General features: G+C 39.5%; 1 protein-coding gene across 2 annotated transcripts in view; it reads right to left on the reverse strand.

Annotated features, from left to right (window-relative positions):
* Positions 1-20,445, reverse strand: part of GNPDA1 (glucosamine-6-phosphate deaminase 1) — a 40,828-nt gene extending 20,383 nt beyond the window's left edge. Inside the window, exon 1 of one of the 2 annotated variants that reach the window (XM_021005153.2) lies at positions 20,361-20,445. The gene's annotated coding sequence lies outside the window, so the exon portion shown is untranslated. Of the gene's footprint in view, positions 1-1,986; positions 2,006-20,360 lie in introns of those variants that run through there. The other variant, XM_021005155.2, reaches the window with a different exon arrangement.
* Positions 20,446-21,211: the final 766 nt, after the last annotated feature.

Here is a 21,211-nt window from a genome sequence, read left to right on the forward strand (position 1 = left end):
AGATACATGTATGTGTATGTACACACATATATATATATATATATATATATATATATATATATATATATAAAATGTATATATGTGTGTGTGTGTGTATATATATATATATATATATATATATATATATATATATATATATATATATATATATATATATATAGAGAGAGAGAGAGAGAGAGAGAGAGAGAGAGAGAGGGAGAGACATACACACACATATGGGGGGGCCGAGAGTGTGAGAGAGAGAGAGAGAGAGAGAGAGAGAGAGAGAGAGAGAGAAAGAGAGAGAGAAGATTGAAGTGCTTGGTTACACTGTGGGTCACTATCAGAGAAGAGGACGATGATGAAGATACATGTGTATATATAAAATATGTATATATGTGTATATATGTGTGTGTGTATACACACACACACACACACACACACACAGAAACAGAGAGAAGATTGAAGTGCTTACTTTGTGCCTGATACCATGGTAAGTACTAGTGATACAAATAAAAGTAAACAGGGCCAGTTTGGTGGCACAGTGGATAGAGCACCAGCCCTAGAGTCAGGAGGACCTGAGTTCAAATCCGGCTTCAGACACATAACACTAACTGTGTGACTCTAGGCAAGTCACTTAACCCCAATTGCCTAACACACACACACACACATATAAAAGTAAACAAGACAGTCCCTACACTCAAAAAGCATACATTCTAATGGCGGGAACAATAGGAAAGATGGAAGGGGCAGGGCGGGGGAGGGAGGAGTTGTAAAGATACTGGAAACTAGGTTACTTGGCAAGGAGGTAGACAAGTTCAGAGAGTGAGAGTAAGCATAGATGGGGCTCCTCATGAAATAAATGGTGGTCCAGGCTAGGGCCTTGACTGAGTAGGACTCAACAATGGGGAGGCAATGCCAGGGTGGGAAGGCAGCCGGAGAGGGTATTGAGCAATGTCTATTCTGTCCTAATTAGATAGTACTTGTGAATGACATTTCTCTCATCTAACACAGAAAGCCTTTAAAGTCCTGTGACACAGGTTGTAACAGGAGACTCTGGAACAAGAAAAGACTTTTTGAAAGTAAATATGGAGGGGCAGCTGGGTGGTGTAGTGATAGAGTGCCAGCTCTGGAGGGCTGAGGATCTAAGTTCAAATCTGGCCTCAGATACATACTAGCTGTTTAACCCTCGGCAAGTCACTGTTTGCCTCAGTTCCTCATCTGTAAAATGAGTTACGAGTTGTGGTTTATGATCGTGATGTGGTGTAAGAAATGATGAGCTCAATGATTTTAGAAAAACGTAGAAAGACTTGCACAAAAAACATAGAAAGACTTGCACAAAAGATGCGCAAAATGAGCAGAACCAAGAGAATATTATATACAGTAACAGCAAGATTGTTTTAAGAACAACTTTAGTTTATTTTGTCTATTATAAATACCCAAATTAACTATAAAGGATATGCGAAGAAAGACACTGTCTGCATCTAGAGAAAGAACTGTTAAATAGATGTATAGAATAATTTTACATATATAAATTCTATTTGTGTCTAATGGTAACCATGGCGGGGGCACTGAAGGAAGGAAAAAAAAGAAATTTACATGATAATTTTGTTGCATGTTTGAAGTGAATAGCAAGTTGTGCCTGGTAGATTTGTGGTTTCATGTACAATCACTTTTTTGTCATACTATATTATGGAAATGCTTATTTTATTCCATAAATTAAAGTAAAATAAAACAATAAGAAAAAGAAAATTTTAAAAATGAGCTCAAGAAGGACATGGCGAACCACTCAAGTATCTTTGCCAAGAAAACCCCAAATGGGGTTATGGAGAGTCAGACACAACTGGATAACAACTAAGGTGGCACAGTAGATAGAGAGCTGGATTCAGAATCATGAGGATCAGATTTAAAATTCAGTCTCAGGCACTTATTAGCAGTAAATCACTTGACCTCTGTTTGCCCCAGTTTTCTTATCTGTAAAATGAAGATAATAAAAATAGTACCTACCTCCTGGTGCAGTGGTGAGAATAAACTGAAATAACATTTGTAAGGCACTTTGCTAAATAGTTAAACACCTTACAAATGCTAGCTATTATGATGATAATGAAGTTGCCTGGGGCAACCAGGAGGTTACTCAGCCAGTATATGTCAGGACCAGAACTGGAACCCAGGTCTTCCTGACTCTGAGGACAGTTATATCCCACAGTGCCTCTCATATTAGTATGGAGGATGGTTTGGAGCGAAGGAAGGCTGGAAGCAGGAAGCCCAATCATCAAAAAGCATTTATTAAGGATCTACTGTGGTAGATCCTTGTAAGGATCTCATGAGCACTGTGGTTAAGAGGCTGCTTCAACAGTTTAGAAGTGGCAAGAGTGAAGAGAGAAGAGAAGGGGGCAGAGGGGACAGATGTGGAGAGAGGATGGGTCAGAGTCGGCAACTAATTAGATGTACCAGGGGAGAGATCTCTCAGACGGAGAACCAAGGTAACTCACTGGACGGATGGTAGTGCTCTCAACAAACATAAGAAAGTTTGGACAAAGGGTGGATTTGGGGGAGGCAATGAGTTCTATTTGGGGCATATTGATGTTGATGGGTCATCAAAGTGGAGATATTCAGTAGGCTGTTGGCAAGAGAATGCTAGGGTTCACAAAGGAGGTCAGGACTGAGTATTTGAGAATGTGAGAATCATTCGAATTGTTATGATCATTGAATCAATGGCAGCATGTGATATCACCAAAGACAGCAAGTGTATGAGCAAGGGTTTTTAACCATTTTTGTGTCATGGACTCCTCTGGCAATCTATGAACCCCTTCTCAGAATCATGTTTTTTAAAATACACAGGATTACAAAGGAAATAAATTATATTAAACTATAGTCATCAAACTTCTATTTTTTAAAATTATAACTTTTTATTTATTACTAAGTTTAAATGCCATAAAGAGAATTTCCATTCATAAATAAAAACATGCAAAAATTATAGATCTGTATATGAAACTACGAATTCTACTTCATACCATTTGTTTTAAGTATATAATTCTATATTTTCATTTCAAAACAGTTCTGCTTGTCATGTTAGTAGTTGAACTTCCTTTGTGTGAATTTACACAAAATATTACAATGGCTCTTTAAGACATTTTTACTATTACTATTACATTATTACTAACTCTACCTTTCATTAACTGCTCTTTCTCCCAATTAAAAACACAAAACGGAGGGGGCAGGGTTGGGGAGTGGAGAGAATAGTGTAGAGAGTTGTAACAATCAAATCCACAAAGTGGCCAAGTCTAAAAATACATACTTCTTTTTCCATCTTGTGTGTATCCCTTATGTCTGAAGGACGGTAACATTTCTAGAGTATTTTCAGGTCTTTCTGGACACTTGGTTGTTCAAGTTTCAAAGTTGTTTGTCCTGGCACTGTTGTTGTACCACTTCACATTTTTCTGATTCCGCTTATTTCACTTTACATCATGTCATACTACCTAGGATTCCATGAAATCACCTCTCATCATTTTCTTTCTAGATTTCTCTGAACTCACGTGTTTGTATTCCAAGCTTCCGACTCAGTTCAGATCTTTCCATCAAAAATTCTTCTTAATCTCCTATTGTGTTAAATATCCATTTTTTTCCATATAGGATTATACCAAGTTTTGCAGGGCAGCTTATTTTTGCTTTCGTTTTTCTCTTTTGCCTTTCTAAATATTGAATTCCAAGATTTCCTCTCATTTATCGTTGAAGCTGCCAAGTTTTGTGTGATCCTGACTGTAATTCCTTGGTACTTGAACTGCTTCATTCTGGAGTCCTGTAATATTTTCTCTTCGACATGGGGGTTCTGAATTTTGACCATGACATACCTGGAAGTTTTTATTTGGGGATTTATTAGAGGAGGTAACCTATGGATTCTTTCTATATTTATTCTGACTCCTGATTCTAATAAATCTGGGCAATTCTCTTTTATGATTTCTTGAAATGTAGTATCCAAGCTTTTTACTATATTAATGTTTTCATAGAGCCCAATAATTTTATATTATCTCTTCTTGACCAGTTTTCCAAGTCAGTTGTTTTTGTTACCAGATATCTTACATTTTCTTCTTCGAGTTTTTCAATCTTTTCATTTTGTTCTAATATTTCTTGCTGTCTTATGGAGTCATTGATTTCTGTTTGATCTATTCTTGTTTTCAAGGACTTCACTTCTTGCATAAGGTCTCCCATTTTCTCTTCTAAGTTATCTATTCTACTTCCAATTCTTTCCTCCACGTCTTTCATTTCAGTTTTTACCTCTTCCTCCATTTCTCCTGGGAATTCATGAAGTCCTTACAGAAAATCCATTTTTCCTTTGAATCTATGTTTAGAGTTATTATGGAGTTGCTTTCTTCTTTCAGAGGGTCTCTAGATTGGACACTGGTTGATGTTTTCACATATATATATATAAATTGGGGGGGGTGTTAGGCAATGGGGTTAAGTGACTTGCCCAGGGTCACACAGCTAGTACGTGTTATATGTCTGAGGCTGGATTTGAACTCAGGTCCTTCTCAATCCAGGGCTGGTGCTCAATCCACTGCGCCACCTAGCTGCCCCTGTTTTCATCTTTAATGTATTTATCTTCCCAGGTTTAGTTTCTGAATTGAGGCCTTGTGCTAGGGCCACGCTATGTCTGCTGATAAGCTTATGGGTGGGTTGACTGGCCAGGCAGGGTCTTATCCTTCATTTTCTGGGTTCTTGCACTGACTTCCACAGCCAGCCCTCTTTGGATCTTTGAGGTTTACAGCTGAGTCCTCAGGGCTGGCTGGTATCTCAAGACAGTTGTCAGGAAGCTCAGAGTCCCTGGGCCTGGGCTGTACTGGTATGATGTCTGTGTGTCCCTACTACCTCAGCACTCTAGCACTTCCAAGCTCTCCACCCTAGGGATTTTGCAATGGAAAAAAGTACTTTTGCAGGCTACCATCTACATGAACCCCTTGGTTAGACTGGGAGGTAGATGTAGACTCTAGTTTTATTTCCAGGCCCCTATTTTCTATTGCCTGGATTATTATTTTTTCTTCAGTTCTCAGGTGGAAGAAATCACTGACTTTTAGTTTGTCATGATTTCAACATAGAGAAGACTTCAGGGGTTGTTGGAGTAGGTATGTAGGAGGTAAGTGGTCTGCCTTGAGTTTCAAAGTCCAGACAACTGATCCTAGAGGCTAACTTGTTGGAAATGTTGGAGAAGGAATTCTTGTCCAAAAATGGGCTGGCTTAGATGACCTCTTCGAACTTTACTCTTTAACTGCTCAAAAGGAGTGACCCTCATAAAAGTTCCTCTTCTCTCTGGTGTCACAGGAATTCCTGTTCCCAAATTACATTGATTTTTCTGAGATGAGGAAATCATATAACTATTGAAAGACTTTACAAAGCTGGAATTTACTTCACTGCTTTCCTTAGACCAAGTAGGTGTCTTCATCAAACTATTTTAGTTGCTATTTCTTTTTAATACGAGGCAATTGGAGTTAAGTGACTTGCCCAGGGTCACACAGGTAGTAAATGTCTCAGGCCAGATTTGAACTCAGGTCCTCCAGACTCAGGGCCAGTGCTCTATCCACTGTGCCACCTAGCTGCCCCTATCATCAAACTATTTTAAAAACAAGTTCAAGGTTCCCAGGTTAAGACCCCTTTTGAAAGAAGAGGGCCCAGAGTAGAGCCTTAAAGAACACTCATGAAGGAACAGTGCAAGTCAGATAGTGATCCAGCATTAATTTTAGATACAATAATGCACATGTGTGTGCATGAACATGTATATGTATTGCGTATACTTATAGACACACACGTGTATACATGTATGTGTATTTGTGTGTGTAATATACATAAATATACATGCATATATACATGTACACATGTATATACACATATAGTGTGTCTTAACTGGAAGAGCCCTGGGTCCTTCTCACCCCCCAGTCACTTGGTAGCCACACTATATATAGTATATCTTGACTGGTGCTTGAACTTATTTTTAAATAGGGGGAATGATTGTAGCAACCACTTTATGTTTGAGTCCATTCTCCATAGGGACTGAAGTGGGAGTAGGCTCCTGGTTTGTGAAGCCAACTCAATGAAGAGCCAGTCCTGAGGAAAAACAAAACAAAAAATAGTCCAAATTTCCCCCACAAAGGACTTGGGCAGCTACATGGCACAGAGAGGATAGAGTACTAGGCCTGGAGTCAGGAAGATTCATCTTACTGAGTTTGAATGTAGCCTCAGGCACTTACTTAGCTGTGTGACCCTGGGCAAGTCACTTAACTCTGTTTGCCTCAGTTTCCTCATCTGTCAAATGAGCTGGAGAAGGAAATGGCAAACCCCTCCAGTATCTCTGCCAAGAAAACCTCAAATGGGGTCACGACTGAAAAACAACAACAGCCTCCTTAGGGTTAATGTGAAGGAGAGATGGGTGCTAGATCAGACAGGGGGATAGAGGCATGGGCAGGATAAGATAGGGAACCTACAAACAGTCCAATTTAGTGAAAAGGTAGAGAGCATAAAAGGAGAAATGTCACAGAAAGGCCAGAATGATGGGGTTGAGCCAGATGGTTGAATTCCTTAAATTTCACACTTGGGTTCCCCAAGAGGATAAACCCGTTTTCTAAGACAACAAATACAGCCAGGATTAGAAACCGGGAAGAAATCTTCTTTCCATAACAATATGGTGCCTTCATGCTGTGGTAGAGAAGAACCCAAAGCTTTTACATAGGGGGAATGACTTAATTAGGCCCATTCATTCAGAAGTTTTTGGCAGCTATGGAAAGAATGGAACTTAGAAAGGAGAAGAGACACTGGAATGGGCAGATCTCTTAGGATGATACGTAAAGAGACTGGCTCAAAGCCTGACAGATTTGTTTGTCTATGAAAGGCAGAAACTTAAAATGAAGGGTTTGAGGTGGAAGATTTCACTGTGGCTCCACCTAGCCTTTTCTTACCTAATAGTGAGGTCACGTGGCCTAATTGATAGGGCACAGGACTTAGAGTCAGGAAGACCTGTGTTCAAATCATAATGTAGAAAATTACTAGCTATGTGACCCTGGGCAAGTCACTTAACTGCCTCAGCTTCCTCATCTGTAAAATGAAGGGATTGTACTAAGTGGCTTCTAAGGTCCCTGGTGGCTCTAAAACTGTGATCCCTCTTAAATTCTAGTATGACAGACCCAAAAAGCATCTCAGAGGCTTCCGATCTACACAGACCTTTGCAGTTCATTGGATTGTGGCACCTGAAATGGTTGAAAGGATGGGAATGCGGGTTAAAAATTAGGAATTGACTAGAATTCTGAAGGAACTTCTTCACCCCAAGTCAGATGGAGGCTTGAGACCTGTACTTCAATCCTACCATATGAAGGAAGTAAATTCAAAAGACAGACTACTTGCGTATGGGCTCTAATTAACTGCTCTAGTGATTTATGGTTCAAAAGAATTTAGCTCCTGAGGCTAAGACTCTTATGGAGAGAAAGCAGCTGCGTACATGAGACCTTCCTTCACTAAAGAGTAGAGCTTACTTAGCCTTTGCACTATAAATGTGTGTGAGTGTGTATCTACACACACATATACACATACACATGTATGTGTGCATATATTTCCTTCTCTGGATACAGGAAGACCTTCCTTCACTGAAGAGTAAAACTTAGCTTCTTCTAGACTATATATGTATGTATGTATGTATATGTATATGTATGTATGTAATATATATATATATATATATATATACACATATACATATATTTCATTCTCTGAGTATATAAAGACCTTCCTTCTTCACTAAGGAGCTGAAACTTATTAGAGTAAGACTATAAACTTTTAAAAAATGACAGAGGCAACTCTTTCTCTAATGGGAAAGAGGTAGCACCTCAGCTGAGACCCCTGTGGTGGAGCCCCATAGATGTAATACCTATTGGGGAGCAATATAGATGTGATAGCTATACATTGTCACAAGTTCACCAGAAGACACTAGTAGTCTCATGACAGAGGCATGAGCTGCCCCACCCTGAGTGTGTGCCCCCATTCACATCCATTCTTTCCACCAGTGCTTTATACATATTGTGGAAGATTATGTCCCCAATTTATGGAGAGAATGTTCCATTGCTTCTTTTCTTAGTATGATATTTCCATCAAACTGAGGCAAACAGGGTTAAGTGACTTGCCCAGGGTCACACAGCTAGTAAGTATCTGGGGCCAGATTTAAGCTCAGGAAGATGAGTCTTCTTGACTACAGGCCTGGTGTCCTATCCACTTTGCCACCTAGTGGCCCTCCTATCAGTTAGGACTGTGCAAAAAGGAGAAGGAACATGATGCAGAAGAGGTCATGGCCTCTGGTCATTGGTGGTCTTCTTTTGGAAGAAGATTGGTAACTTCCCATCAGGGACACTGTAGAAGGGGCTCGTGGTGGTTCCCCTACAACTTCCAAAATTTTTTGAGTCTCTGAAAGCACAGTGACCTTCAAGGAGTTCTTGAAAAAGTAAAGCACAAATCTGTTGTGGCCACCTTTTCCTGTTTCAGGTGAAGACCATGTTTTCTCCCCCAAACACCAGAACTCAAATTTAATTTTGCAGCTTTGCAGTCCTTGAGTTCAACTGCTGTTCTATCTCTGTGGGAATCAAGTTAGTTAGGGATTGGGGTGCAGGGTTGGGGAATGGCTCATGCTAGACTCCTGCAAATTCATGATAAAAAACGTGGCTTCTGTTCCATCAACCTGATAACCACAAGCAAAGACACATAAGTAAAACCTCCAAAGGGAGAGATTGCTTAGAGTACAGAGGGAGGGACTGATGGAGAGAGGGCAGTCAATTGGGAAAAAAGATTTCATTCCAGATCTCACTCCTCCCTCACGTACTAGGAATCCAAATATAAAAGTAAGACAGTCTCTCTCCTCAAGGAGCTTACATTCTAACGTGAGGGAGTTATGTAACATACATGGGGAAGCTACATGTGGCCAAGAAAGAGAGTTTTGGTCTAGGCAGACCCAGGAATTGTGAATGGAACCATAGGATTGCCCGTGGTCGTGTCCTTTTTAATAGCATTGGGTTGGTTACTGTTCCCAGAGCAAGAAGTGCAAGTTGCAGGGTGGAGATGCATATACGGTAAGATGCCCAGGTAGGTTTTGGTTTCCTAGTGGATAGCTGATTTAAGGGAAAATATAATGACTTCTATTTTGGGTATGAGATATTGGGCAAAAGGCCAATGGGTAGCCCTAATGATACCTTGTCTTCAGAAGCTGCTTTAGCCCTTGCAGCTTTTCACCAGTGGTTCTGAGAGAGAAATAATTATAGGATCATAGATTTAGGCTAGAAGGGACCTCAGAGATTATCTAGTCTCTACATTATGCTGCCTGAATTTTGGCCATCATCCCCATCCATAACTTTGGACGCCATCTCTACAATGCTGGGCCTTGATAGGTGAATTTTTACCTTCTTTGGTCCAGAAACAGGCCTCCCCACCACTTCTTACATATCCTCATACTATGCCACCACGAGCTATTCTCTACCCCTTTTTCACTCCCCTTTATGTGCTGTCTGCCCCCACTAAAATGTAAGATCCTTGAGAGTAACAGTGTCATCTGTTTCCCTACCTCTTAGCACAATGCCTATAGTAGGCACTTAGATGTTTCATCTTTCTAGTCCACCCCCACTCATTTTACAGATGAAGAAAGAGACTTTGAGAGGTTAAGTGACTTTTCCAAAGTCATGCAACTAGTAAGTATCAGAGGCAGGACATGAACCCAGATCTTCCTGGCTTCAAGTCAAATACTTTATCCCCTATGACATGCTGCCTTCACTTCTCTCTCTAGATCTGGCTCTTCAGCTCACTACCTAGGCACTGTGCTCACTCTCCTAAGTTACAGTTTGATAGGAGTAATGAATTCATAATGATCTAGTATAGTATATGATTTTGGAAATGACCTTTCTTGCTTCTAAACTGTACTAAAACCAACTTTGCCTACACTATGCTTCTGAGGTAAGCTCTCTACACCCAGAAAATTCCTCTATAGATGACTCAAGGTGCAAGGCCTGTGCCCCTGGGAAGGGCTGGAATTCCAGATACCAGTGACAATGTCAAGTCATTCCAAAGTTACTGCAAGTTGGAAATGAAAATAGAGGTCATAATAATCATAACAGCTAGCATTTATGTAGTGCTTTAAGGTTTTGCAAGACACTTTACATATGTTATCTCATCTGATCTTCACAATGACCCTATGAGGTAGGTGCTATTTTACAGATGAGGAAAACTGAGTCTGACAATGGCCAAGTAACTTTTCCAAGGTCACATAGCTAGTAAATGTCCAAGGCAGGATTTGAACTCAGGTCTTCTGGAGTCTGAACCCATCATTTTGTCCACTACGTCACCTACCTGCCTCATCCTGTCCCTTTTGTACCTAAATGGCAATCCTTTCTACCACTTCCCAGGAAAAAAATGATTACCCAGCTTTCTCTTGAAGACTTCCATGGATGAGGATCTCCCTACCTCTCAAGGCAGCCTATTCTGCTCTTGGGGAGATCTAATTATTGGGAAGTTTTGCTTCATATTGAACAAAACTCTTTCCCTCTCCAATTTCCATTCCCTGTTCTGGTTCTGCCCGCTGGAGCCAAGCAAATCAAGTCTAATCTCTCTCCCACATGACAGTTCTTCCAAACAAGAGGAGAGCTATTACGCTGTCCCTCCCCTCAGATGATTTTTTCTCTTAGCTAACCATTCCCAGTTCCTTGATTTGGTCATAAAATTTAGAGCAGGAAGGGATTGGACAGAATCTAAATTCTAAAGATGTCAAGTGACTTTGGAACGATCTTATAATTACCAGCAAAGTCAGGACTTGAACCTGAGTCCCTTGACTACAAACCCAATGGTCTTTCCACTACACTATGGAGCAACAATGTTCAAAGGTACCATGATACTTTCTATCAGTCCGGTTTGCAAATTCAGTCACTCTTAACTCTTCTTTCTCTCTTAATGCACCTCCATCCAACAAGTTGCCTAGTGCCTTCCATTCTACCTCCACAGCATCTCTTGCATCTTTCCCTCTTTTCTCTATTTATATGGCCACTACCCTAGTCCAGGCCCCCATTGCCTCACTTCTATATTTTTGCAGTAGGTTTTAATTAATTGCCTTGCTTCCAGCCTCTACAATCCATCCTCTGCACAGTTGCCAAACTAAAATTCCCAAGACTCAAGTCTGACCATGCCAGTAGTCTCCTAAAAAATCTTCAGTAGCTCCCTATTCCTTCTAGAATAAAATACAAACTCATCAACCTGACATTTAAAGCCCTGTCTAGTCTGGGTCCAGCCAGCCTTTCTAGACAGTTCATTATAGTCTTTTTCATGAACTCTATAACCCAATCAAAAACTTTGCCTTATATTTGATATTCCCACATCTCCATGTGTCTATGCTAGCCATCTTGCATGCCTAGAGTGTACTCCCTCCTCATCTCTGCTTCACAGAATCCTTCCTAGCTTCCTTAAAGACCCAGCTAAGGTGCTGCTTTTTCATGAAGCCTTTCCAGGTCCCACTGGCTATTAGGAAGTCTCTGCTCAAGTTATCTTATATATTTATCTTTGGGCATATTGTATGGGCCTCCTCCCCCATTAGCATGTAAGCTCCTTGAAGGCAGCAGCTGTTTCCTATTTTTCTTTGTATCCCTAGCACCTAGTATATTGCTTTACACATAGTAGGCCCTTAATAAATGCTTATTAGGTTGGATTGGATTGAATTGAGTATGGAATGGTTACCAGTCACCTTCTTCTAGTTGTGGTCCAGCTTGCCAGTCAACGTTCTTCCTAAAATATGGTACCCAGAACTGAACATAGTTTAAGGGGAATGGTCTCAGCAGGGCAGAATACAGTCGGCTATTTACTAGTGTCCTTCTTTTGGACACTGTGACCCTTCAAGTGACACTCTCATTCATCCTTCTAGCCTCACTCAAAAACTCTATGAAAATCCTCTCAAAGAGAGAATGAAACTCAGGCAGGATATCTCCTGGAGAAATTCCTCACCTTTACCCAGGAAACTCTCCATTCTCACCACCCTCTATTCTCTGAGCTGAATAGCAATCCAAAGTGCCTTATCAGCTCTACTTCCTTGCATTGAGGGATTTGGCAACAGATCCTAAGGTATGATGAATGTTGCTTTCATTAGGTTCAAGTCTCTGAGGTATAAGGTCTAACCCTTGAGGATTTGTGTCCTCCTGGACAATGATGTAAAGAAGATCCTCTAGCCCCATTAGAGTCTATTTTCATCTTTCAAGAGCACTTACCACGGGGAAGGAAGGAATTGGCTCCATTACTTTCCACACCAGTGTAAGGTCATTCGCTACTTAAGCAGAAGGCTGCTATCAGCCATTCCAGGAATACACAGAGGGATGAGGAATGGAGTGGAAAGAGAGTCAGCTGCGGGAAGGAAGAAACCGATAGAGAGAAAGCAGGGGGTGCATGGTGGGTGGAGTGAGGGGCAGACCTTGATATAAAAGAATGACCTCTAGCATAAAAAGGGAGGTTATATACAGCGTCATAGGAAAGCATGAAGTTTTCAACTCATCGTTTGCAACCCACTGGTCACAATAGGTCAAGGATTGTTCCTGTAGGCCAATATGTTCTGACTCCCTGAGGGTGGTAGTGTGGCATGGCTAAAACTGGCTCCTGGTGTCCACTCTTTCCTCTTTCTTGTTCTCTGTTCTTTCTTCTCTGCCTGTCCCCTCACCAGAAGCAGACTGCTCTCCCATTTTCCTGCATGGTAGTCTCCTGTAGTTTGAGTATCTGTCTTTTGTCTGGACTTCCAGAGAGTGACCATCTGCTAACTGAACTGAGGAGTGTTCTTTTTAAACGTTAAATTTCTTTTTTTCAATATGGAAAATTTTGCTTTCACTTCATCCCATCTCTCTCAACTGAGGATGAAAGAAAAACAAAATCCCTGTAATAAACATATATAGTCAGGCAAAACAAATTCCCCATTGACCAAAGTCAAATACATATATAAATACATATATGATATATACATGTACATGCATGCATATACACATTTCATTCTGTTTTCTGAATCTTTATCTATCAGGAGGTAGATAGCATGTTTCATCATTAATTCTCTGGAATTGTGGTCAGTCATTATGCTAATGAGAGTATCTAAGTCTTTCAAAGTTGTTTATCTTAATAATACTGTTGTCATTGTATGAATTGTTCTGGTTCTGTTCACTTCACTTTGCATCTGTTCATACAAGTCTTCCCAGGTTTCTCGGAAAGCATTACCTTCATTGTTTCTTACAGTACAACGGTATTCTATCACATTTACATACCATAACTTGTTTGACCTTCCCCCAGCTGATGGGCACCCACCAAGCCTGCTTTTTACAAACACTTCAAGCTAACAGCCCAAACATGTAACTCTCCTGTAGATAAACTTCTTCCAGGGAGACAAGATGCTCTTGCTTGACAGCCCAATGTATGAAGGGGATGGGGGAGGCTTATTGGAACTATTTACATCTTAATCGGATAAGGAGAAAAAAAGAACAATATTCTATCGCAGACGTTAGCCAATCAAACAAATTAACCAACAAACAGAAAAAATACATAGACATGTATGTTCATTTATCTCACATCTCCTTTTGGATCTGTGTGATGGTCCTCTACCAATTAAGATGTAAACGGTTCCAATTACCCCCCTTCATGTACTCTATGCCCATGATATTCCGTCTCCAGCCTCTTTGTCTTTGTCCAGGCTGTACCCTATACCTGGAATGTACTGCTCCCCCTCTTTTACTTCTTAAAATCCCTAGTTTCCCTCAGATGTCAGCTCAGATGTCACCTCCAATTTGAAGCCTTTCCTGTTTCCCACACCTCCACATTTCTTTTTATTTATATTGTATAAATCATGTATATTCTTCTATAGGTACAAGTTGTCTCCCCCAGTAGGATGTAAGCTCTTCGAGGCCGGGGACTTTCATTTTTCAGTGCCTATCAGAGTGTCTGGCCCGTAGTAGGTGCTTAATGCACGCCTGATTGATTGATTCTCTTCCAGTAAAATGTGAACTCTTTAAAAGACTGTTTTTGCCTTTTCTTATGTCTTTAGCACTTACTGAAATACTTAATACATAATAAGAGGATAATAAATGCTGTTGCCTTGACTATGTTTACAGAGGCAGCTAGATGTACAGCAGAGAACATACACTGAATTTAGAATCAAGAAGACCTAAGTTCAAATCTTGCTTAGATATTTATTAGCTATATGACCTCGGGCAATATCCTTAACTTCTCCCAGCCTCAGTTGTCTCATCCATAAAATGGGGTTACTGATAGCACCTACCTCCATAGGGCTGTGGTAAGGACGAAATAACATGTAAAGTGTTTTGTAAACCTTAAAGTATTGTATGAATGTTAGCTATTATTGTTTGGGTTGGAGAGTGGTTTGTTGATGAAGCAGAGATTAAGTTAATATTGCAGTTTCAGTGATAATAAGGCATACAATAAATTGACAGTAAAAGTACTTCCAATGCCTCCTTCAGGAAGGCATTATTTATGAGGAAAACACTTTGTAAACATTAAAGCCATCATATAAATGAGTATAGTATAGAAGACAGAATGTTCAATCTGCTATCAGGAAGATATGGGTTCAAATCCTTCCTTTGTCACTTACGTTGTGACTGTGGGCAAGTCATTTAAATTCTCCAAGTCTCAGTTTCTTCTTCTGTAGGATGGAAGTAATAATACTTGTAGTACCTATCTCAGGGTTGTCATGAAACTCAAATGAAATAAATTAAAAGTAATTGGCAACTTTCAAGTGCTATCTAAATGTCAATTATTATTAATGGATTATTGTCATTACTTCAGGGTAACTTATATTACCGATGATTGCAAATTTAGGTCCAGAATATTTGATGCAGTGATTCTCAAACTATTTTTGGTCTTAGGACCTCTTTCTAATTTTAAAAATTATTGGGTATCCTAATAAGCTTTCATTTATATGGGCTTTATCTATCAATATTTATCATATTCAAAATAAAAATATCTTATTATTATGAGACTGAGACTTGCAGACTCACTGAAAGGCTCTTGGGGATCCCCAGCAATCCCCAGACCATACTTTGAGAAGCCCCTGACCTAATGGAAGAGAAATAAGCTCTTTTTATCAGAAGAAGGAGAAGAAAAAATTCAGATACTGGTAGATGAACAGAATCTGCTGAGAGAAAACAATTCGCTTTATCTTTTTATGATCTATCACTTGGACCCAATGAAAAAGATGAATCTATGAAGCCTCAGAATCTTCAGCTCCTTCAGTGAGCTGTGTGTATGTCTACAGGATGTGTGCTTCCAAATCTCCTTCTGGTTGGTCAGCTGGTCAGCTCCTCAGGCCTACTCTAGGGGCAGGCAGGCACTCAGTCAAAGGCAGCTTGCTAAGGGAGCTGGACTTTGAGTCAAGAGGCCTGAATATGAATCCTGCCTATCCTAGTTATTATTGGGGCTACTCTAGGCAGGTCATTTAAGCCTTGAGTGACTCAGTCTTCTCAGTGGAAAAATCCCTTCTGTCTCTTAGTCTAAGAGGGCAACAAAGTGGGGCAGTGGATAGAGTTCTGGGCCTGGAGTCAGGCAGACCAGAATTTAAATGTGACCTCAGACATGGGCTAGCTGTGTGACCCCTGGGCAAGGCACTGTCAAGATATTTGGAAACACTCTGTTTCCCAGAGCTAAGGCCCAGCAAGCAGGCTGAGCCCTGAGCTTGGCATAACAACAATCCTTTGTGTTCTGGATGATCTCACTCTCTGGCAAAATGTATTACTTTGACCAACACCAAGTGTTCACTGCCCACTATTTCCCAGGGATCTGAAAGCCATCCATTACATCTTTTGATATGCTCCCAATCCCTGTTTCTTATAACAGCTAAGTGAACTAAACTAGGTACTGCACTCCTATTCCTGCCACACTAACTCTGGTTCTGTACCCCATTGTGAGACAATCAGCTTGGAGAATGTTCCCACAAGACCCAGGAACACCTGCATTGTCCATGCATGAGACTGCTGTGGGAACAGCTACTCAAGACCTAAGAATGATTATGTCATGGTCCAGCCCACTTGTGGTTTTTTATGTATATAAAGCACTGCCCTGTCCCAGCATGTTAAGCTCTCCTCCTCTGGAGGACTTCTGCTTGCAAGTGTTTCCTCACTTTGAAATTAAACTTCTGTTTGTGTTCTGGCTCTCCTGCCTCTTGCCTGCTCTGTTTGGTTCTGGTCTTTCAGGCCAGGAAACTTTTACCTGCCTCTGTTCAGGCTTTTGCCCCTTGAAGGCTAAGAGAATGTTCAGTTAGCTCCTTGAACAGCACACCTCTTTAATTTGGCCCCTCTGTGAACCTCTGGTCTGTGCGTGCCTCACAAAACAAGCACAACACAGACATTCTGCATCTTGCAAAGATACAGACACAGACAAAATGACAAGACAAATACAAACAACAAAGCATGCAAGTCTGATTTTACCTGGTTGACTCAGGGCACATAGGACTAACTCCCACTTTAGGTTTTCTGTGGGAGATTAGGTTATAAGAAAAGAGAGAAACCTGTAAGACATTTTTTTCTGTCATTTTGACATTGGCCAAATTGGAATTACAGAAATAAAGCCAAATAATCAAAGCTGTAGAACTGCTATCTTAGTAGACTCTGGAGGTTTGGAGATTAATCATTAAGGAGTTTAGCAATTAGTCATTTTAAGATTGCAGGAGAGAACTCCTGATACTTTGGAGTAAGTTTAGAAACTCACTCCCTTTGAAACATCTAGGTTAAGTTTTGGGGTACTACTCTGTAGAATTTGTCTTAAGGAAAAATAAGGATTAAATCTTGTAAAAGTTTAAAAAAGTTTTTTAAAAGCAATTGGCAAGATTAATAGCTTCATTGTTCTAGGGCAATGAAGAAAATCTAGTTGGTAGCAATTCCAGAGTGGAGAAAGAAAAAAAAATAGGTAAATAGTTTGTATCTTATGGCAACCCCTTGTTAATCCTTCCTTGACTTTTCAGTTTTTATCCTATTTTGTTAATAATCTTCACCCGCCTGTCTATAGACAAATTAACTTACAGATGCTAAAAAAAATTTTCCTTGCAACTACCGAAACCTGTCCCTCTTCACATCCCTTCTGCACCATTAGGAAAGGAAAGTATGATCCCTTTAATCAACAGGAGACAAAAGTTAGGAGTTTGTTTTTACTGTAAGAAACCTTGTCACAGTGTAGAATGAAGGCTAGGGTAGATGCTGAAAAAAAAAAAAAGGAAAGCACCCAGAAAATACTGAAGGACTCTCCCCACAATCCTGTTCACTGAGCATGGCGTGGCTGTGGGGAAGGATGGCAACGGGAAGGGTGACCCAAGGAGGGGTATTCATAGTAAACCCCTTTGATTTCTCCACACCCCTCTCCAGGAGTCATGAGTGTATCTCATGTGGGGATTGCAAACAAGACCATTACAACCCATGTCTCTCTGTTAACCCTTCTCATCTCAGATCATATTAAGAAAAGAGAATGCTGATAACCCTAAAGTGGTTGTAAAATGTCAAAGGTAATAGGATCAATGATTTTTATATGTTATGATTTGGAAATGCAATTGATATCATCTGAAGTTTATTTTTTTGTGTTATTATTGTATTTCTAAATTGTATTGTATTTCTAAATCTATATTGTGAAATTTGAAAGACTATTACAAACCAGAAATGCTGTTAGATAAAATTTCCCTTTTAATCTGGATGCTATTAGATTATGAATTGGGCTTTTAAAATTGGATATTTGAAAACTGTTAAGTATTTAATGAGGTATATTTTGTTATAAAACAGATAATAATAATAAAAATAACATTTACTATAATAGCAAATTTTCATTTGAAAATCTTGGATATTATGAAAGTGTATATGGTGGTTTAAAGATGTAGCTTAACATATTAATGATGAGTCAACTATCAGGTATTTGCTGTGTGTCTGAAGCCCCAGAATGTAGGTAGTTTTAATTTATAAGTAAAGGATTAATGAAATGTTAACTGTTAGGTAAACATCAAGAAAGATATTCAAGCCTTAAGTTGTGGTTAGTGAAATTTTGCTATTTAAGGTAAAAATTCTTGGGACTTTAATTTGTTTTGAGCTTTGATTACAGGGATAGCTGTCTGACTTGTCATGAAGCCAATAGTAGAAAATGGCATGTGAAGAATACAAGTCATTCCCCAATTGATAAATGGTCAAAGGATATGAACAGGCAGCTCTCAGATGAAGAAATTAAAGCCATCTATAGTCATATGAAAAAACGCTCTAAATCACTATTGATTAGAGAAATGCAAATCAAAACAACTCTGAAGTACCACATCACACCTATCAGATTGGCTAACATGACAAAACAAGAAAATGATAAATGTTGGAGAAGATGTGGGAAAATTGGAACACTGATGCATTGTTGGTAGAGTTGTGACCTGATCCAACCATTTTGGAGAGCAATTTGGAACTATGCCCAAAGGGCTATAAAAATGTGCATACTCTTTGACCCAGCAATAGCACTTCTAGGGCTGTATCCCAAAGAGATCATAAAAATGGAAAAGGACCCACATGTACAAAAATATTTACAGCAGCCCTTTTTATAATGGCAAAGAATTGGAAACTGAGGGGATGCCCATCAATTGGGGAATGGCTGAACAAGTTATGGTATATGAATGTAATGGAATACTATTGTACTATAAGAAATGATGAGCAGGCAAACTTCAGAAAAACCTGGAAAGACTTGTATGGACTGATGCTGAGTGAAGAGAGCAGAACCAGGAGAACATTGTACATAGTAACAGCTACGCTGTGCGATGACTGACTTTGATAGATTTAGCCCTTCTCAGCAACGCAAGGATCTAAGACATCCTTAAAGGTATCGTGATGGAAAATGCGATTCACATCCAAAGAAAGAACTATGGAGTTTGAATGCAAACCGAAGCTACTATTTGTTTTGTTTCCTCTTTCTTGTGGTTCCTCCTATTGGTTCTAATTCTTCCTTACCATATGACTAATGTGAAAATATGTTTAATAGGAATGTATATGTATAGCCTACATCAGATTGTGTGCCATCTTGGGGAGTGAGGGGGGAAGAGAAAGGGAGAAAAATTTAAAACTCAAAAACTTATGGAAGTGATTGTTGATAAACTAAAATAAATTAAAAAAAAAAAAAAAGAAAATGGCACATGCGGCAGGCTGGGAGCCCCTAAAAGTGGATGTCTATGCCTGAGAAAAGTTTTGGATGTGACCTTGGACATAACCTAAATAGGATTCTGCTGACTCTATTTCCCCATTGTGCTACTTCCTTTCTAAAAAGGAAATTTTCCCACCTGGTTAATCCTGAGCCTTTCTTTTGACACCCTCTGACTACATGATTGGCTGTCAGATATGACTCATGCCTAAAATCAAACAGAGCTAAGGGAGTTTTTCCTCCTGTTAACAAATATATGACATTGTTATAAACTATGTCCCTCTTTTTCCTTTTATAATAAATTTCAATAATCAAGAAGTTTTGTAAGTACAATACCAAATCTATTATATAATAGATTAAATAAATCTATTAAATAAAAATAGATTAAATAAATAAATAATGCTTGAACATCTCTGAGCTACTATAATAGGATTCAAGTATGAACTTATTACAATTTTAACCTATATTTGTGGTCAAATTATAATATAAGGATGATACCCTCCTAAGGGGAAAATGATTAGATAAAGTAATATGATAAAGATGGAATGTAAAAGTTTTCTAAATAAACAGAATAGTAACTTTTGAAAAAGCAACAGTATTAGACTGTTTTCTCTAAAAACTATATACATGGATTGGCTTTCAAATTTATCTATCATGGAAATTCAGGCTTTCAGTTTAGTTTTAAGTTTTAGTAATAAGTTTTGGCAATAAGTTCTCAAAATTGGATTAAGGGTTTATTCATTAAGGAAGTTACACACAGATTGGTATAATGGTAAAGATAGTGATATAATAGTAAAGAAAGTGAAATTATTTTCCTTTTTAAAGTGTCTGATCACTTTAAAAGGCAGAAGAGTTCAACTTACAGTTGAACTCTCATAAATTTTTAAAAGATTCTTATATCAGCTACAGGATTTAGGTAAACAAATGGTATATAAACTGAAATTCTCTGAAGTTTCAAAATTGAAGAACCAAATTTAAATGATATTACTAGCAGAATTATCTAGGAACTTCTAGATTTGGAACCAGAGAAGCAAAGCCCCTTTTAGAGCTGTCCTGCGATAAAGCATACTGTGCAAGAATAGATGTCTAGGGACCAGATAACTACATGAAACACATGGGACTATCCTTTCTGCGTGCTCTGTTCCCCAAACCAACTGTTCCTGCCTGTTCTGTTTGGCTACGGCCTTTGCAGTCCAGGGCGTTCTTACCTGCTCTATTCAGCCTCAATGCCCTCCTCAGGCTTAGAGAGTGTTTGCTTAGCTGTGTGCCTGTTAGATGGAACTTGATGTTTATATTTAAGGTCTCTTGGTTACCTTGGCAACATGTAAATCTCCCTTCTCAGAACTAGTCCATTGTGAGCCCTCTAAGTAGTTTGATTTGTACCTGACTTAATGTAATTATATCTTATATGGGAATTGTGTGAATAACTTTATTGCATTGTTTGAACCTAGCTCTTTGTGACTGGGAAACTGGACCATCTCTACGTGTTGTTTAAGGACCAGATGCCAGGAGTTTTCTTATCTGAAAACTGGCCCCATACTGATCAATCAATCATTTTGTCTGAGGGTCCTTACCAGGTCCTTCTGACTATTCCCACAGCTGCCAAACTTGTGGGTGTGTATTCCCAGATGATCTGAAGAAAGCCCCTGCTCCTGAGTGGAAAGCAGAACATTCCAGGGACTTCAAGGTTTGTTTAGTACAGACCCAGAAACAGTCGACATTCAGATAAGACAGTTGTCCCAAGATTCTAGATGAGGGTTGAGTATGCCTTTTTTTCCTCTTCCCCTTTGTTCTGTGCCCAACGACCAAGGCCCTGATTCAAGCATATATTGACATTTTCTCCCTCTACATTCTTGCTCCCCCACCCTTTTTCTGTTTGCAAGCAAACAATGGCTAGCAATGATGCCTGGGCCATATTTTCCCCATAGGTTCCCTTAAGGAACTAAACCCCTGGGTAATATCCTGTGGCATGTTGGTTTATACCTGCCTGTCCTTTACTGCCCATAAGGGTAGGGGTTCTTTCAGACTCCCTTTCCCTTTGGGCAAAAGAGGGAAATGT

Source organism: Phascolarctos cinereus, unplaced genomic scaffold, assembly GCF_003287225.1.
Source record: "Phascolarctos cinereus isolate Bilbo 61053 unplaced genomic scaffold, phaCin_HiC Scaffold_2;HRSCAF=192, whole genome shotgun sequence".
NCBI lineage: Eukaryota > Metazoa > Chordata > Mammalia > Diprotodontia > Phascolarctidae > Phascolarctos > Phascolarctos cinereus.